Source organism: Taudactylus pleione, unplaced genomic scaffold, assembly GCF_031769625.1.
Source record: "Taudactylus pleione unplaced genomic scaffold, aTauple2 ptg000102l, whole genome shotgun sequence".
Lineage (NCBI taxonomy): Eukaryota > Metazoa > Chordata > Amphibia > Anura > Myobatrachidae > Taudactylus > Taudactylus pleione.
This window is the reverse complement of record NW_028284504.1, coordinates 2,683,735-2,700,968: the sequence shown is the minus strand read 5'-3', so window position 1 is coordinate 2,700,968 and position 17,234 is coordinate 2,683,735.

The window sequence follows — 17,234 nt, the reverse complement described above, 5'->3', positions numbered from 1 at the left end:
CGAGAATGGTCGAGTTTAGTTTTCTTTTTCATCTCAACTTGCAACGCCGAATCTCCGGTGATTTTCCCACTTTCATCTCGCAAATTTTAGCTGAAAGTGAGTTGGCCGATGGTGAAGCAGATCGAGATATCTCCCCCGAGTTGCAAGTGAAGATGAGGGCCCGTTGGTACCTGTAGTTCACCTGTAAAGAAATGTGTAAAAAAATACACAACACACACACCGTGAATAGTAAAGATGTATTACACATATCCATCTATCACACATACTTATATTCTACCAGATCTTTCGATCCTCTTCCCCAATGTAGAATCCGTGTGGAATGGCCTGTAATTTTAAGAACCAGGACTGGCTGGCAAGTCTGGGGCTGGTTAGTCTTTTGGGGGGCACTACTAATGAGGGGATTACTACTGGGGAACATTACTATTGGGGCATTACTACTGAGGGAACTACTATAGGGGGCATTACTACTGGGGGCAATACTATAGGGGGCACTACTAATGGGGGCACTGCATGGGGGCACCACTACTGGGGCCATTGTGTAAGGGGCACCACTGCTGTGGGCATTGTATAAGGGGCACTACTACTGTGGGCATTGTATTAGGGGCACTACTACTGTGGGCCTTGTGTATGAGGAACACTAATTTGGGCATTGTGTAAAAGGGGCACCACTGTGTGTCATAACATGAATAAGGGGCTACTGTGTGGTGTAATTTGAATTGTGGATAATGTATTATAAAGGTAATTGCTGCATGTGGCATAATGAATTATACAGGGCACAGTGGTGTAACTAGGGTATTTGAAGCCCAGGGCAAATTTGAAAAGGGAGCCCCAACACTCCTCGATGTGCGTGGCAAAAAAATGGGCGTGGTCACTTAAAAATGGGCCGTGTCAACATGACACACCCCTTTATTTTCAAACATTCCTATCCATATGCACCTTAACCCCAGTAGTACCCCTTATACAGTATCCCCAGTAGTGGTCCCCCTTATACAGCCCCCAATTAGTTCCCCTTACTCAGTACCCCCAGTAGTGGCCGCCCCAAATGCAGTGCCCCATGTAGTGTTCCCCCTTATGCAGTGCCCCCAGTAGCAGTCCCCACAATGCAGTGCGCCCAGTAGCGGTATCCCCTTATGCAGTGCCCTTTATATGGTGCCCCCAGTAGTAGTCCCCCCCATGCAGTTTTCCCAGTAGTGGTCCCCTTATGCAGGCACCCTGTAGTGATCCCCCCTATCCAGTGCCCCCTGTAGTGGCCCTTCCTATTATTGCCCCCAGTAGTGGTCCCCCGAGTGCAGTGCCTCTAGTAGTAGGCCCTCTTTTATAATGCCCCCAGTGGTAGTTCCCCCCCAAGTAGTAGTCCCCAGTAGAGGTTCCCCCTCCCGATTAAGTGCCCCCAGTAGTAGCCCCCCCAGTAGAGGTCCTCCCAATAATGGTGCCCCCAGTAGTAGCCCCCTCCTCCAGTAGAGGTCCCCCCAGTAGTAGCCAACCCCCTCCCCGGTTGTGCAGATAGGTTAAAAAAAATATATTTATATATATATATAAAAATATACTTACCTGAATCCACGCTGCTGCTGCTCCTGCTCCTGTCCGCGACGGCGCTCCCGCCCGCCAGTCCGCCCGGGCTGGCGCGCTAAGCATTATGGGACAGACATCATGACGTCAGTCCCATTACCCACTGCAGGAGCCTGACGGAAGTCCGGCTCTTGCAGTGGGTGCTGCAGCAGTCAATGAGAGTCTATCTGACTCTCATTGGCTACTGTTCAACACACGCATCGCCGCCAGCACTGGTGGCGATGCGTGTGTTATGCACAGCCTGACCCCGCCTCCTAGCGCTATTGGGCAAGCGCTCAGGGGGAGGGAACGGGCTCAGGTGTGAGGCACAGGACCGGCGCTGGAAGCCTAGCGCCGGTCCTGTGTAAATGTGTAGCGCTGACCGCACTCATTGCGGTCGGCGCTACACTGGCTAACTAGGGTGGGCGGGCCGGTACCGTGGCCAGCGGCGCCCCCCGCGCCGCCGGTCCAACGGCGCCCAGGGCACGCACCCCGCTCGCCCTGCCCTAGTTACGCCACTGACAGGGCATTACTGCATATGGCATAATGTGTTATACAGGTTATTACTGCGTATAGCATAATGTGTTATACAGGTCATTACTGCTTGTGGCATAATGTGTTATAAAGGCCATTACTGTGTGTCACATTATGTGTTATAAGGGCATTACTGTGTGTGGCATAATGTGTTATAAAGGCCATTACTATGTGTTATAAAGGGCATTACTGCGTGTGGCATAATGTGTTATAAAGGCCATTACTGTGTAAGACATACTGTGTAAGGTGCTTTACTGTGCATGGCAATTATTCGCCCCGAGGGGAGAGCTTGGGGGAAGCCCAGCACCTCCGTATGTGCTGGGCACGCCCCACAGTGTGATGAATTGGGGGTGTTCCGCAAGGCCACGCCCCCTTTCCGGAAGGGCATGCAGAGGAACGCCGTCTATAAAAGTTATTTTTTTTTTATTTTTTTTGGGGGGGGGGGGAACTTTCGCCCTGAGCTCCACATTGTCTAGAACCGGTCCTGAGTACATGTGCACTCTCCTAAATTGCATATTGAAGGTTTACGTTGTCCTTGCTTACCTGTTAAAAGTCTACAACTTTTATTAGACACATACAGTCAGATTCATACTATGAGTATGACAATTGCTTTACAGCATCTCAGGCTGAGAAAGTCTCACCAGTTGCATTTGCTCCCCAAAGAGCCAATTCTTGTGAAATCAATGGGATTGATCCATTCTCTCACTCTCTGCCTATATTCAACTTATACTGGTGATACCCATTCAGGGCATATCCAAAAATATATGGGCCCCAAAGCAAAATTTTTAAAGGGGTTCTGTGACACAAGCTAAATTCATAACTACCTATAGAATAGTCAGTACTGATATACATTAATTATATACTGATTAATCAAAGACAGATATCTAAATACCATATATGATATTTTTTTACATCATGGCTACTATATCTAATTACTGCCTAAAGCAATATGTATATTTTCCCTGTGCTTGCGTGGGTTTCCCACGGGTACTCCGGTTTCCTCCCACATTCCAAAAATATACTGGTAGGTAAATTGGCCCTCAACAAAAATTCATCCTAGTGTGACTGTGTGTGAGTATGTGGTAGGGAATATAGATTGTAAGCTCCATTGAGGCAGGGACAGATGTGAATGGCCAGATATTCTCTGTAAAGCACTGTTGAATACAGTATGTGTGCGCTATATAAATAACTGGTAATAAATAAATTAATAAATAATGAAGGGGCAGTTTAATGCATTCTTTTCTCCTCTGGATCCATGGCTCTCATATGCTGTTGGGCCTCATAACACTTGCATGGGTTACTGTGATTATTATTGTTTGCACTAGGCCTATTCAACTAACGGCCAGGGACACAATTTAAAATGTTCAGCGAGTGCTTACTCCACCCATAGTGAAAATAGACTTGGCAATTTTAAAATAGCTCTTTATTTTGCCCTACCCAGGGTAGAAGTTTTGTTGGACTTTTTTTGTTTTATGGTCAGTTCCATTACTGCAGAACGACGCGCACGCCACCTGGGGCACTGGGAGGGATTTGATTGGACCCCTCTCACAGCACTTTTCCGAAAGAAGCCCATAAGATTTTTGGGTTAACACCATCTACAGATGGTGTTACCCATCGGGTCAAATTTACCTAATTCTTTGCTTTCTGAAGCTTGCTGTGTATCAGAAATGCGGTCTCCAGGAAACTGGCGACACACATCTTGGAGGCGGCAAAATCCCTTTTTGCTCTAAACTGGAAAAAGACCTCTCCACCACTTCTCTCCCTACTTAAGAGTCAGATCTGGCATGTTGCGAGCACGGAGAAGATAACTTATTACCTCCATGACCAAGGACATGGTTTTACCCAAGTTTGGGCTCCCTGGTTGATTGCTGAACGTAGACCTCCTCCCCTTTCCACTAACCTCATGTGTGGACACATAAGAAGCGACTGTCGTTTTCTTCTCAACTTTTTGTTTTACCCCCTACACTCCTCAGTTTTCTTATTTTTAGATACTTATTGTGTATCAATCCTTATGATGATGTGTCATGTTCTCCCCCCCTTCCCCCCGCCCTACCCCATGTTTACCCCTCTCCCTTCCAACAATTACTTGATTTGTTTTTTTCTCTGTTTATAACAGGTCATATTTTGTGGATTTTTTATCTGAGGAAGCAGGTGGAATAATTACTGACCAAGCAATATAGATTAACCCATCTGTGCATATTCTCAAAACATGACCTGTTGGTGGTAATTGAGGATTAGGATTGAGAACCCCTGCTTTAAACAATTTACCAATTTTTATTACATACTGAAATATCTAATGTTATACTTAGCATAAACTGAAGTCCTGTAAGGTTGTGAGCAGGGCAGGAGCTTCTAAGCTGATTGAATGCTGGACAGTCACAGTCAGCTCTTTGTCTGGCTGGGAATGGGGTTGAAGTGGATGTTTAATATGAAGGGAATGTGAGAACTGCTTGTTGGTCTCAGAACCAAAGGCAGAGGTCTGGGGCTCAGCTGTTTCCAAGAAGGAGGGACACTGGCAGCTGAATGTAGACACTGGGAGAGGACACTCCAGGGCTTTGAAGAAAGGAGAGGACAAGACAGACAAAACTGATCTCATGGTGACATTAAAATGCAGCCACATTCACTGTACACAATGTCATTTGTTTTTAACTCTTAAATGGCTAATCTATAAGCACAAGGAGTCATCTGCTTTTTGCCATGCTAGAAAAAGCAAACCTCTATAGATTCATGTGAATGCAACAGGAATATTACAACTTCAGTACTGTCTGTTACTGTATGATAATAAACAAAATGATGTATAGCTTATAAAATAAATATAATATTTAAAGCAGCACTACTACCTACACATTACAGTTTAGTAGCCTCCACAGCCGAATCGGTATGAATTACCACTGGACCTAAGCCCGGCAGATGAAATACCGATGCTGGAAGGCCAGCACATGAAGATCCCGACAGTGGTAAGTAAGACCTCTAACCCACCCCTCTCCCCCCCTAACCCTCCCTTAGGGGTGCCTAACCCTAACCTCCCCCCAGGGATGCCTAAACATAACTCCCCCTTCCCGCACCTTAAACCAAGGCGTTGATATTTAGATGCCTATCATTAGTCCCATGCCGGGATTTCACTGTCGGGAAGCCGGCGGTCGGCATTTCAACCACCGGCTTCATGTCTACATTCCGTTAAAACCCCTGCGCTACTTTGTACATTTGTTTTTCCCAGTCTCCTCTGGTTCTGTCAATAAATTCTGTTTATCACTTTAAAATAGCTTTGGAGAGGGGTGTGAGATAGGTATAACCAGAAGCATAAATATATAATTTTTCTTGTTTCTAAATAGCTGTTAAAAATACTTACCACTTTTGTTTTTTGAATTTATACAGAAAATAAGAATTGTCCCATTCCATTTAATTAAACAATATGTCACTTCTATAATGCACTGCTGGAGTTCTATTAATACATATCAGGTATGACGAAACGCGTAAGCGGCATGGCTCTTCTGCCCAAAGCTCGTATCGTATGGCTTTGGCCATTTGTTTGCTGTTGTCCATTTCTTTGCATCAAATATCTTAACTGGATTTATTTTATTAAATAATCAAATATAATCTTATTACTGCACTATGAAGTGCACCTTGTTTGATTCATTCTTGATTTTATACTGTGTGTTTATGTGTGTATACCAATTTGCCCAGGATTCATTGGGATTCTCTGCTTATCCCTGCCAAACACTTGAGGTATAAGCAAGCAGGTCTGTCCGAAAGACATATGTTCTTCCCCTCACATCTCTTTATTAGTAGAATATTCTCACACCTTTGCGACAGCTTCTGAATTACAGACGGGTTCACCCCCCTATGTGTTTCCCTCCCCAACACACAACTACCTCACAGCTCATTCTCACAGCCACAACTCGCTGCACTAGACAGGCAGAATTCCCTGTACAGCATAAATAGGTAATCTGTAGTGATCCAGCTGTAGTGGAACTACAAGTCCCTATATGCCATGGAGCTTTTTTTGGTAGCTCCATAACAGCTGGAGAGTCAGAGGTAGCCTAGGTGTTCAGAATTCTCAGCATACATCATTTTGACAGTTTTGTGCACTTGAGCAAGGTTCTCTTAACGTGCAGCATCCAAAATTATCCAAATTGGCTTTAATTATCAAAGTGAAATATTAAAATAAGTCTGACTGGTTGTTACTGGTTGCTATGGGTTATATCACCTTTTCCTATGCACCAGTTTTCCACCCAATAAGCCTCTTGTTTCTTTTATTCTACACTGGTATTCTCATTTATAACATAAAAAGTATAGTAGATACATGGACCATATCATTAGTACAATATGGTAAAGATAAATGTAACACTACCCAACAAATGGGGACGATCTTAGAAGAGATATGAAAAGATCCATCTGGATGGGAGCAGACCTTTTTTGTTAGCTTGTGCCAGAATTTTTGGGAGGAATGTTCTGCAGATCTTCCATGAATGAGTTAAAACTAAACAACTCAATTATAGATGGTTTTAATGCAGCAAGAGCATCTCCCCTCCCCCGTTTGGGTCAGTTACTCAGATAAAATCACTGAATCTACAGATCTGGAGTCCCAATTAAGAGGATAGGTAGAAATCAGATGGGGAAAGGAGCGCTGGGGTGGGGGTGGGGGATATGAACACCGGTGAGATGAGATGTCAGCCGGAAAATCCGATAGGAAGACAGCAATTACTGACTCAAATCAAGCGTCCTCTATACACCCTGAACCTGCTCGAAGTGTGCAGAGTCAGACGGTGTGTTTTGCAGTATGGGAAGGGAGCCAGAAGGAAATATATGCAAGATTAAATGTGTTTGTATGAAAAAAAATTATAAATATATATATATATATATATATATATATATATATATATATATATAGAGGGCATGTTCAGTAAACCATTAGCAGGCTACACAGTCTGTAAGTATATGATCATTTAAATGCCTGATGAGAATATTCTAAATGCACTTTCTCCAGCAGTCAGCATTGAAATGGTTAAATCCATATTTAATCCATTCCATTTGGAAAATTATAGTTCTGAAAATAATTTTTACAATGGTCTATAGATAGACCTATAACACTTGCATGTGTCTGTGTTGTTGGCAGGGGCTGGCTGGCAAATTTTAGCATGGGGGCAAGCATACTGCACGGTGGCCCATGAACAGCAGCCTAGCGCTACAATGATTGTTCCACATGTATTATGTGACTGGCAGTATATCAGTATAACTTTTGGCTCTCCAGCTATTCATAAATTACAAGTTCCAACTTGCCCTTTGGCAGGGCATGCTGTGCTTTATAGTTCCACAACATTGAAAAGCCAGAGACACTGATAAAAGTAGTGTCATTAAATGAAGGCCACCTACCTTGCAGCTTGTATTCTGTCCAGTCTGCTTTACCTCTGCAGCGTCTTCAGAGCAGGGCAAGAAATGGGTTATATTCACATGGAAGCTTGTATTGCTATAGGAAGTACATCTATGATTTGCTATTCCCTGATATTTAAAGATCTCTCACATGAATTTCATAAAAAAAATTATTTATTGTTTCCATTGTTTTATTGTAATATAAGTTTGGCAATGCTTGTCGAAACTAGGGAGATTAAAGCAATAGTGATCCAGCAGACGTCAGCAGAAGTGGAAGAAGAATGGGGTGGTGAGAGCAGGGGCAGGGCAAGAGGAACATTTGTTTGTTGGGGCACTGGAGAAAAGAGGTGAGTTCAAATGGTAGTAGAAAGCGGGGAATTACAATAAGAGGGGTAAAGGAGACAGACAGACAGACACATACACACACAAAGGGAGGGGCTACAAGAATACTAGCAAAGTATGTTGGTAAATTGGAAAGAATAGACACGCTTTATTTAAGGGCTGGGACTGTGAACGGGTGTAGTAGGTATTACCGTCGGCCGCATTCCAATCCCGACAGCGGAAGCTAATTAGGTAAGTATCGCTAACCTAATTCCCTACTCTAACCCTCCTTTAGGGGTGCCTAACCCTAACCCCCCCCCCAAGTGCCTAACCCTAACCCTCCTTCCCCGGAGCCTAAACCTAAGTGTCCCGGGGGGTACCTATCCCTAACCTCCCCCCGGGGGTGCCTAACCCAAACCCCCCTTCCCCTAGCCTGCACCTAACCCTCCTGAGGGGGGTGCCTAACCCTAAGTCCCCCTGGGAGCCCTAAAACCTAATTGTCCATCCCCCCGTGGCTTTCCGCGCCCAGCACCTGGCTTGCCCTTGATCGGTATGCCGGGTGTCGGGTGCCCAGCGTTAGGTCTAATGACAGGCATCGGGATTTCCATGCCTGTCATTAGTACCTTGGGAAGCCGGCAGTCGGCATTTAGACCGTCGGCTTCCTGACTACATCCCCTGTGAACAAGCCATTATCGGTGAAACGCGCATCAGATACTTCTGGGTCACGTGATGCACACACGTGACTCTGGCTCTCCGACCACATACAGCAGCATGTACTTGCTCCACTGATTGTCACCGCAGACCTCACCTCTTGACCTTTTCGCTGATCAGGTAAGTGGAGCATACCCCCTGCACTGCTTTGACCATCAGGGCAGACGGCCACAAGTCCTGAAAGCTAGACACTTTCCATTCTATCATCTTTACACATTGCTGAAAATGGCAGGGGGACGGCAGAGAAGCCACTTTTTCACATAGGGCAAATCGATCATCCACTCTCACACACTTCTTTATCACCTATTCATCAGTGTTTTAATATGGAGTGATTTATAACATAAGAACTAAGAGTGTGAAATAACATACATACAATTTATAAATAAGGTCTAATATTTATTTATTGATTGATTTATCTATTTATGTTGTGCATGCAGAACAATAAGTAAGACAAAAACATAAACCAAATATATTTAATAATAATATTTGTACTATACTCAGACAAATGTGCATATATCTCTTATAGTTGTTCGTGAAGCAATATATCAAATACATGTTATATGCATATAGACATCCTAATACATGAAAAAAAAATTAACAGAATAAAAAATATATAAAAAAAAGAGTTGATCAGACTCTCAATAAAAATAAGAATAATATTCCGATAAGAAGCTTTTGTAATAACTTAATATAAAAGTTAAATGTTACTGTTGCTAATAACTGATTTCAGAATGTGGTTTTATTGGTATCCACATAACTGAGACTATTGCAATATAGTGATTCCCTGGAGACTCTTTCTAACAAGCAAGTAGTATTTGGAACTTTAGAAAACCAGCCTTCTTTTATGTGTAAGATTTTTGACACGATGTGCACAATGTAGATCGATAGCCGTGATCAATCATGCATATCGTGTGTGGTTTGGCATGCTGTACGACGGCGATGCGCGTCCCCGCAGTCGTACATCGGCATCGATCTGCGATCTGTCATGCCGTTAAATAGGTAAATGAAGCATCTTGTAAGATGCATCATTTATCAATCACAGCAGCATGCTATGTATCGGGCTGAATTTGAAAACGTACCAAGGTGTCGTACATTTTTAAATCGTCCCATGTATAGCCCGCCTTAGTTGAAAGAAAAGGAATAGTTTTTAGCCCATCACAATAGGATGATATAAAAACAGTTATATTGGCCAGATCCAGCTGTTATATATCAATCCTGCCTTCTTATATGGCCCAAGGTGCAGTCTGTGTTCACTTGGCTTATCAGCAGCTAATTGTCCCGCACATGTGAACTAATAAACAAGGTCTTGTCAGTTACTATTAGTGACAATTTTGGTCCAGCGCTATACTGGCCAAGCGGCTTGAGCAAGCGCGGTGGGACCAGGGGAGTAGCGAGGGTGGTTCCAGTGGAGCATGAGCTCCGGGCGCCAAAATGGACAGAGGGCGCCATCTATGGCTCCGGAATTCATGGAGCGCTAGATAGTATGACGGCCGCCTGTTAGTTTTATCTCGGATTGTTTGCTCTACATCCTAAATAAGTTACAGATCTGAGATCTGTTTCTACATTTCATGCTCCCTCAATTTGCCCAGATTGTCTCCCCTCCAGCCCCCCCTCCTCTGTGATCATCTGTCACCTCCCCTCTGGCCCACCCCTCCTCTGTGATCATCTGTCACCTCCCCTCCGGCCTCCCCTCCTCTGTGATCATCTGTCACCTCCCCTCCGGCCCCCCCTCCTCTGTGATCATCTTCTGTCACCTCCCCTCTGACCCCCCCTCCTCTGTGATCATCTTCTGTCACCTCCCCTTTCCTGGCACACTGATTACATTCACTTCTTACTTCTTTAATTCCCTCCTCTTTCTACCATGGGATCGGCTCTTTGACCTTGTCCTCTCCTTTTCTTATTGGCTTCTGTCGCCACCCCTCTCTGATCAACTTTGTCCCTCCCCTCTCCTTTCTTATTGGCTTCTGTCACCACCCCTCTCTGATCAACTCTTTGTCCCTCCCCTCTCCTTTCTTATTGGCTTCTGTCACCACCCCTCTCTGATCGGCTCTTTGTCCCACCCCCTCCTTTCTTATTGGCAGGTATGAGTTTAAAATAAAAGTCACTGCTTTGTTATATAAAGTAATGAGGTGTTCCTAGACATGACCACACAGTGTTATTTGAAATGTCTTTTAAAAAATACTGTATTAGGAGACCTGAAATAATAATAATGGTGGTAGACAGAACATGATTAGTAATACTCACATTCATATAGGTGCAATGTATATTTGCTAAGTATAAGCATAGCTGAGAATGGAGCTTCCCACAAGTGTCCCCCACTCCAGTAATAGCTGCTCTGGGCAGTAATTGCAGTAATAAGCTCTGCACCCTGTGGAATCTCACTCTAACACATGTATTCTGTCAATTTAAGTTAAATGATCAGAATATATAATACAATCTCCTCTACTGACTAATAACAATGATTCAAAGGAGATAAAAGTCAGATCCTAGGTGCTATACATAAATAAAGCAGTGCCAAAGGAGCTACCCCTTCATGTCAGATAGTGCATCACCGAAGCATTCTATTCCCCCAATGGGACCTCAATGCCCAGCGTGATACTGCCACTGTTCGCTGTTTTTATCTTCATTTCAGTATTCCTCCACAGGCTTACCATACCCCACTGGCACAGTTGAGTACAGGGAGGGGGGCGCTATGACATGCACTTTCTCCGGGCGCCATGGTTCCATGCTACTCCTCTGGGTGGGACAGCTTGATGTACCAAGGCGCCGCAATCATGAACAGCTCCCGTCTCTATGTGGTTTAGATGGTATGAAGAAAAAGCGGCTGACAGACCACAGTCAGTGACCACGTGTACCGGTAATGTAGGTGCGATCGGCTCCCGTCTCAGTAACCTGGCGGTGGAGAAAAAGGCTACGGTGGTAGCTGAAACACGTTGCTGCTCCCTAACAGTAATACCAGAGATTCTATCTAAGTCCAGCTACCCATCACAAAGCAACACGTGGCCTTCAACCAAAGACCCATTACCCGCTACAAGTTCTCCACTGCAAGGTTACTGAGACGGGAGCATACCATCTAAACCACATAGAGCCGTTCGTGATTGCGGTGCCTTGGTACATCAAGCCACCCCAACGAGCTTGCTCAAGCCGCCTGACAGGTATAGCGCTGGACCAAAATTGTCACTAATAGTAACTGACAAGACCTCGTTTATTAGTTCACATGTGCGGGACTATTAGTGGCTGACAAGCCGAGTGAACACAGGCTGCACCTTGGGCTATATAAGACAGTAGGATTGATATATAACGGCTGGGTCTGGCCAATATAACTGTGTTTATATCATCCTATTGTGATTTTCTTTCAACTAACACATAAAAGAAGGCTGGTTTTCTAAACTTGCAAATACTACTTGGTTGTTAGAAAAAGTCTCCAGGGAATCACTATATTGCAACAGTATCAGTTATGTGGATACCAATAAAACCTCATTCTGAAATCAGTTATTAGCAACAGCAACATTTGACTTTTATATTGATTTATTACAACTGCTGCTTATCGGAATATTATTCTTATTTTTATTGAGTCTGATCAACTCTGTTTTTAATATATTTTTTATTCTGTTAAAATTGTTTTCATGTATTAGGATGTCTATTTGCATATAACATGTATTTGATATACTGCTTCACAAACAACTATAAGAGATATATGCACATTTGTCTAAGTATAGTACTATTATATATATATATATATATATATATGGCTTGTTTTTGTCTTACTAATTGTTCTTTTATTGATAAACATTTTCTGTATGCTAATTTGGTGTGTGCTATACTAATGTCCCAACATAAGTATTAGAGCGCAGTATAATATTGTTTTGTCTTTGCAAGTGAGGTTGGCAATCACCTCTTCCCTTTACTGCTCATTGATACTTGATCCCCTTGTCTACTTAACGCTGGGTATAACTCCTTATGTTAAGTGCATGCAAGCAGGATATATGTATTTTATTTCCTATGAAATGAATCATGGAATCATTTAAATCATAGTTGCACAGATGATGAGCATTTCACATTGCAAATGATTCACGCTTGATATATGCATTTTGATATGATGTTTATATATATGTCTTTGTTGCAAATGACTCTCTATGACAAAATACGTAGAAATGCCTAGACTGTAACTTAATCGGCGATCATTGAAATTAGTGGCTGTAAGCACAGTATCATCTTATATTAATACCTATATCTCGCCTGGCTTTTACATTCCTGATTGGAGAAATAAATTCTCCTTGAATTGTTGTTTTAAGTAGGCTAAGTTTTAAGTAGGCTATAACAGCCAGTTCTCTGAACCTAAATGTGTGCCCCCACAAAGAGTCCCCTTTTCTCTTGTACATAAATGGTTTATACGTTGTAAACAGACTCTGGGGAGCACCACGGACTTGCCATATAAATAGGTCTGTTTTGACTGAGATCTTATGACTATTTGGGAATATTCTTCCATATTTATTGTATGGTTAATTATGTAGTCCACAATAGGTTCCTTTGAGAGATATACAATTTATGATATAGAGGCAGAATATTTTTCAGTGCGGTTTCCTTACTGTTTTGTTTACTTTGAACGTTTTATATGAGTGTCAGCTTCTGCTGGTCATCGTATGTGAATCACAGTAAACGGGGTGTGAGAGAGCTTACTGCTTTATTGACAGTTGATTGAAATAAAGTAATACAGGAAATACAATGGTATTGCTGTAATATATTGAGGAAAACATCTTAGGTAGTACCTTTATCATCGTGCTTAAAGGGCAATTAGTGGACATATGCGGTTCCCCTGCTTGAAGTGCGTTTCACTTGTACATTTGAGGCAATGGAGACAGGGGTGTAACTAAGTATTTGAAGGCTCCATAGCAAAAGTTTGTAAGGGCCCCTATGTACCACTTATTGGTGAAAAATGTAAATAACACATGTAACTTTGACAAGGAAAATGGGCCCCCCACAGCTCTGGGCCCCATAGCAGCTGCACCCCTTGCACCTATGGTAGTTACTCCCATGGGAATATTCCTTTTTGTCAACAATTTGGTAGCAGCTTCCAGGGATGATATGACAAATGTAGATCCATCTTTTCGCACTAAAAGCTTAACCGGAAATCCCCAGCGGTACTGGATATCTTGATATTGGAGAGCTTTTGTGATGGGTTGAAAGGATCTGCGTTTGTTTATAGTGTGGATCGAGAGGGCTGGGAATAGTTGCAGTTCTAAGGATGTCCTCCTTAATGTGAAAGAAGTTGAGATACAAAAGGACATCTCAGGGAGAGCTTCCAGGGGCTGAACGAAGTTTAAAGAGGTGGATGTAGACAATCAGCAAGTCTCGGTCCTCTACGGAAGGTAATCATTTTTTGAAGAAGGTCAGAGCATAGGTCATCGTCAGACACGGATAGTGGAACACCCCTGATTTTAATGTTATTTCTCCTGGATCTGCCCTCCAAATCAGCAAGTTTGTCCTTAACAGCCGCCAGTTCCATCAGAACTGAATTATGGGAGGTAAGGAGGTCGTTGTGAGAGGAAACAAATTCTTGCATTTTATTTTCCAAATCATTAGTATGGTTGCCAATATCCACCACCTCACTGGTAAGTTGTCTGATGGAGGCTTGGAAGTCAGAGGTGAGATCCGTCCGAAACACCTGAAGCATCTGGTGCAGCGTGCAGACTATAAGCAGAGCATCAGCAGAGGGATCAGATCCAGGGTCAGTGCTTGGTGAAGAGGTATAGATATTGACGCCACTGAGGACTTTCTGGCAGCCACTGGATCAGGGGCTTTCTGAGATATGAATCTAATAGAAGGTGCGAGGGTAGAGAGCTTGCCCCTTCTGACGGGCATTTGGTCGCATGGGTTTAAGGTTACAGGCAGTAGTAGAAAGGCTATTGGTTGAGATGTACTGAGTTCTATATCAGATATACATGACCTGCAGAGGTCTCATGAGTGTGGGCAGAGAAAGATCACTGGAATAGCATGGAGATGAGAGAAAAGGCAGTACAAACCTGCAAGGGATGCAAATAGCAGGTATTTAGTCACTAACATGTATACTGAGGCAGACAGGAGGCTTTAGAGCCATGGAATATTTTGCAGGTAACAAATGAGGTAGAGCAGGCAGAGCCGAGCAACACAGTAACTGTGAGGTTGAATCCCAAAATGGCGCGCCCCCTATTTTGCAGGCACTCCACCAGATCAATCAGTTGCATCTCTAAACACATGAGCCTGATAATTTTCTTGCTAAACGGCAGGAGGAGAAAGCCAGTAAATGTAGTTGAACAAGCCAAAAAAAAGCCAGAAAGAAGTTCATACCGCTGTGAGCTACAATATCGAAGGGGTCTGCCACACAGACACAACCACCCCCTAATGTAGATATGAGGAGGGGTGCTTTGCTGCATGGTGAGGAAGTTCGCTGCACAAGGGTCCACTCATCTCTTTAAATGTCTTTGAGAATGGGTGAAGATTAGCAACATTGTGCATTAGTTATTGGAGAATATAAGACAGTGAATTCATGTATTGCATTTATTTAATTACTCTAATGTCATATACTTTACAGTAACTTATAAGTAAGAAATCAATTACTTGTTGGTAGAAGTGGTCTCTCTACATTCTTTGGAGGAATTAAATTATTCCTCTCTTAACGTTATAAGGACTATTTCTGTCCAAAGAAGCGTATGGCAATATAATATGCAGTATCATGCCATTATAATTACCCCATGCTGCCGCCATCACCCATGACTAGATTGCAATAATTAGGCCATGCTGCTGTCACCCACTACATTGCAAAAATTACCAGTTGCCACATGCAGCCGTCACACATTACACTGCAATATATTTAACCAATCCTGCTGTCATAGTTTATAGTATTCTGCTACTGTCTCATGACCTAAACTACTAGTTGGACCTTAAATATGTCATGCACATATTTAATTAATGTACCTGAAGGTTCAAATTGTAGTTTAGGGAGAATGCATGTAAAATATACATTTGCCATTTATGAAGGGGTCGGAGTTGGAAAGCAGTAAACAGAGGAGTTGGACTCGCAGGTTTGGCATATTAACTCAACATCCTTGTGCTCCTTCTGTACATATATACACACGGATAAGACAGATGTGGGGGGATATAGACAAGGTGGGGGGAGAAGTACACATGGGGCAGAGGGGTACACACAGAAAATTGGAGACAGAGAGTCAAATGGAATGGGAGAGACAGAGGAGAGAGACACACCCAGTAGGAGAAATCAGAGATCCCATTAGGCCAGTGGTTCCCAAACATTTTTGTTACTAAAACGTTTAGTAACCAAGCAGAAAATATACAAATTAGTCTCACTGGTGATCAGTGGGGTAACTATAAATTTTGCTCCCCCCTGCCAAAAAGTTTCAGGCGCCACCCGCCCAAAATAACAAACACACCCAAAGACAACATTTAATGTGTGTGGTTTCATGATACAGTATGTCCCTTACATATTATGACACACTAAATAATGCCCCTTACTACACATTATACTACACCGTAATGCCCTTATAACAAATTATGCCACACCTTAATGCCCCTATAACACATTATGCTACACCGTAATGCCCCTTTCAACACATTATGCCACACAGTAATGCCCCTTACACATAATGCCACACAATAATGCCACATATAACACATAATGAAACACAGTAGTGCCCTTTATAACACATTATGCCACACATAATTAATACCACTAATAGCACATTGTGCCACACAGTAATGCCCCTTACACATGCCACACAGTAATGCCCATTACATCCCACCTTGACAGATCTACTTCACCAACCCTCCTCTCCGCTCCTGCCAGTCTGTCGCCTCAGCTCAAGACAGGTTGCACAGTTTCTATGTCCGTGTAGAACCAGATTATTGGGAACATAGCTTATAACCTGTAAACTGCATGTATCAAGTTAGTGCACCTTATACAGTGCCCTCTGTACTAGTGCCTCTTATGCAATGCCCCCTGTAGTAGTGCCCCTTATGCAATGCCCCTTATGCAGGGCTTCCTGTAGCAGTGCCCCCTATGCAATGCTCCCTGTAGCAGTGCCCCTTATTCAATGCCCCCTGCAATGCAGTGCCCCTAATGCAATGCTCCCTGTAGTAGTGCTCCTTATGCAATGCACTCTGTAGCAGTGCCCCTTATGCAATGCCCCCTGCAATGCAGTGCCCCTAATGCAATGCTCCCTGTAGTAGTGCTCCTTATGCAATGCACTCTGTAGCAGTGCCCCCTATGCAATGCTCCCTGTAGCAGTGTCCCTTATGCAATTCCCCCTGCAATGCAGTGCCCCTAATGCAATGCTCCCTCTAGTAGTGCCCCTTATGCAATGCCCCCTGTAGTAGTGCCCCTTATGCAGAGCCCTCTGTAGCTGTGCCTATGTGCAGTGCCTCTGTAGTTGTGCCCATATGCAGTGCCCCATGTAGTTGTGTCCATATGCAGTGCCCCCTGTAGTTGAGCCCATATGCAGTGCCCCCTGTAGCTGTGTCCATATGCAGTGCCCCCTGTAGCTGTGCCCATATGCCATGCCCCCTGTAGTTGAGCCCATATGTAGTGCCCCCTGTAGTTGTGCCCATATGCAGTGCCCCCATAGTTGTGCCCATATGCCGTGCCCCCTGTAGTTGTGCCCCTTAAAGTAGTACCCTGTAGTTGTGTCCCTTAAAGTAGTTCCCCCCCAGTACTTACCTGATCCCAGTACTCACCTGACTCCATGCGGCCGTCATGC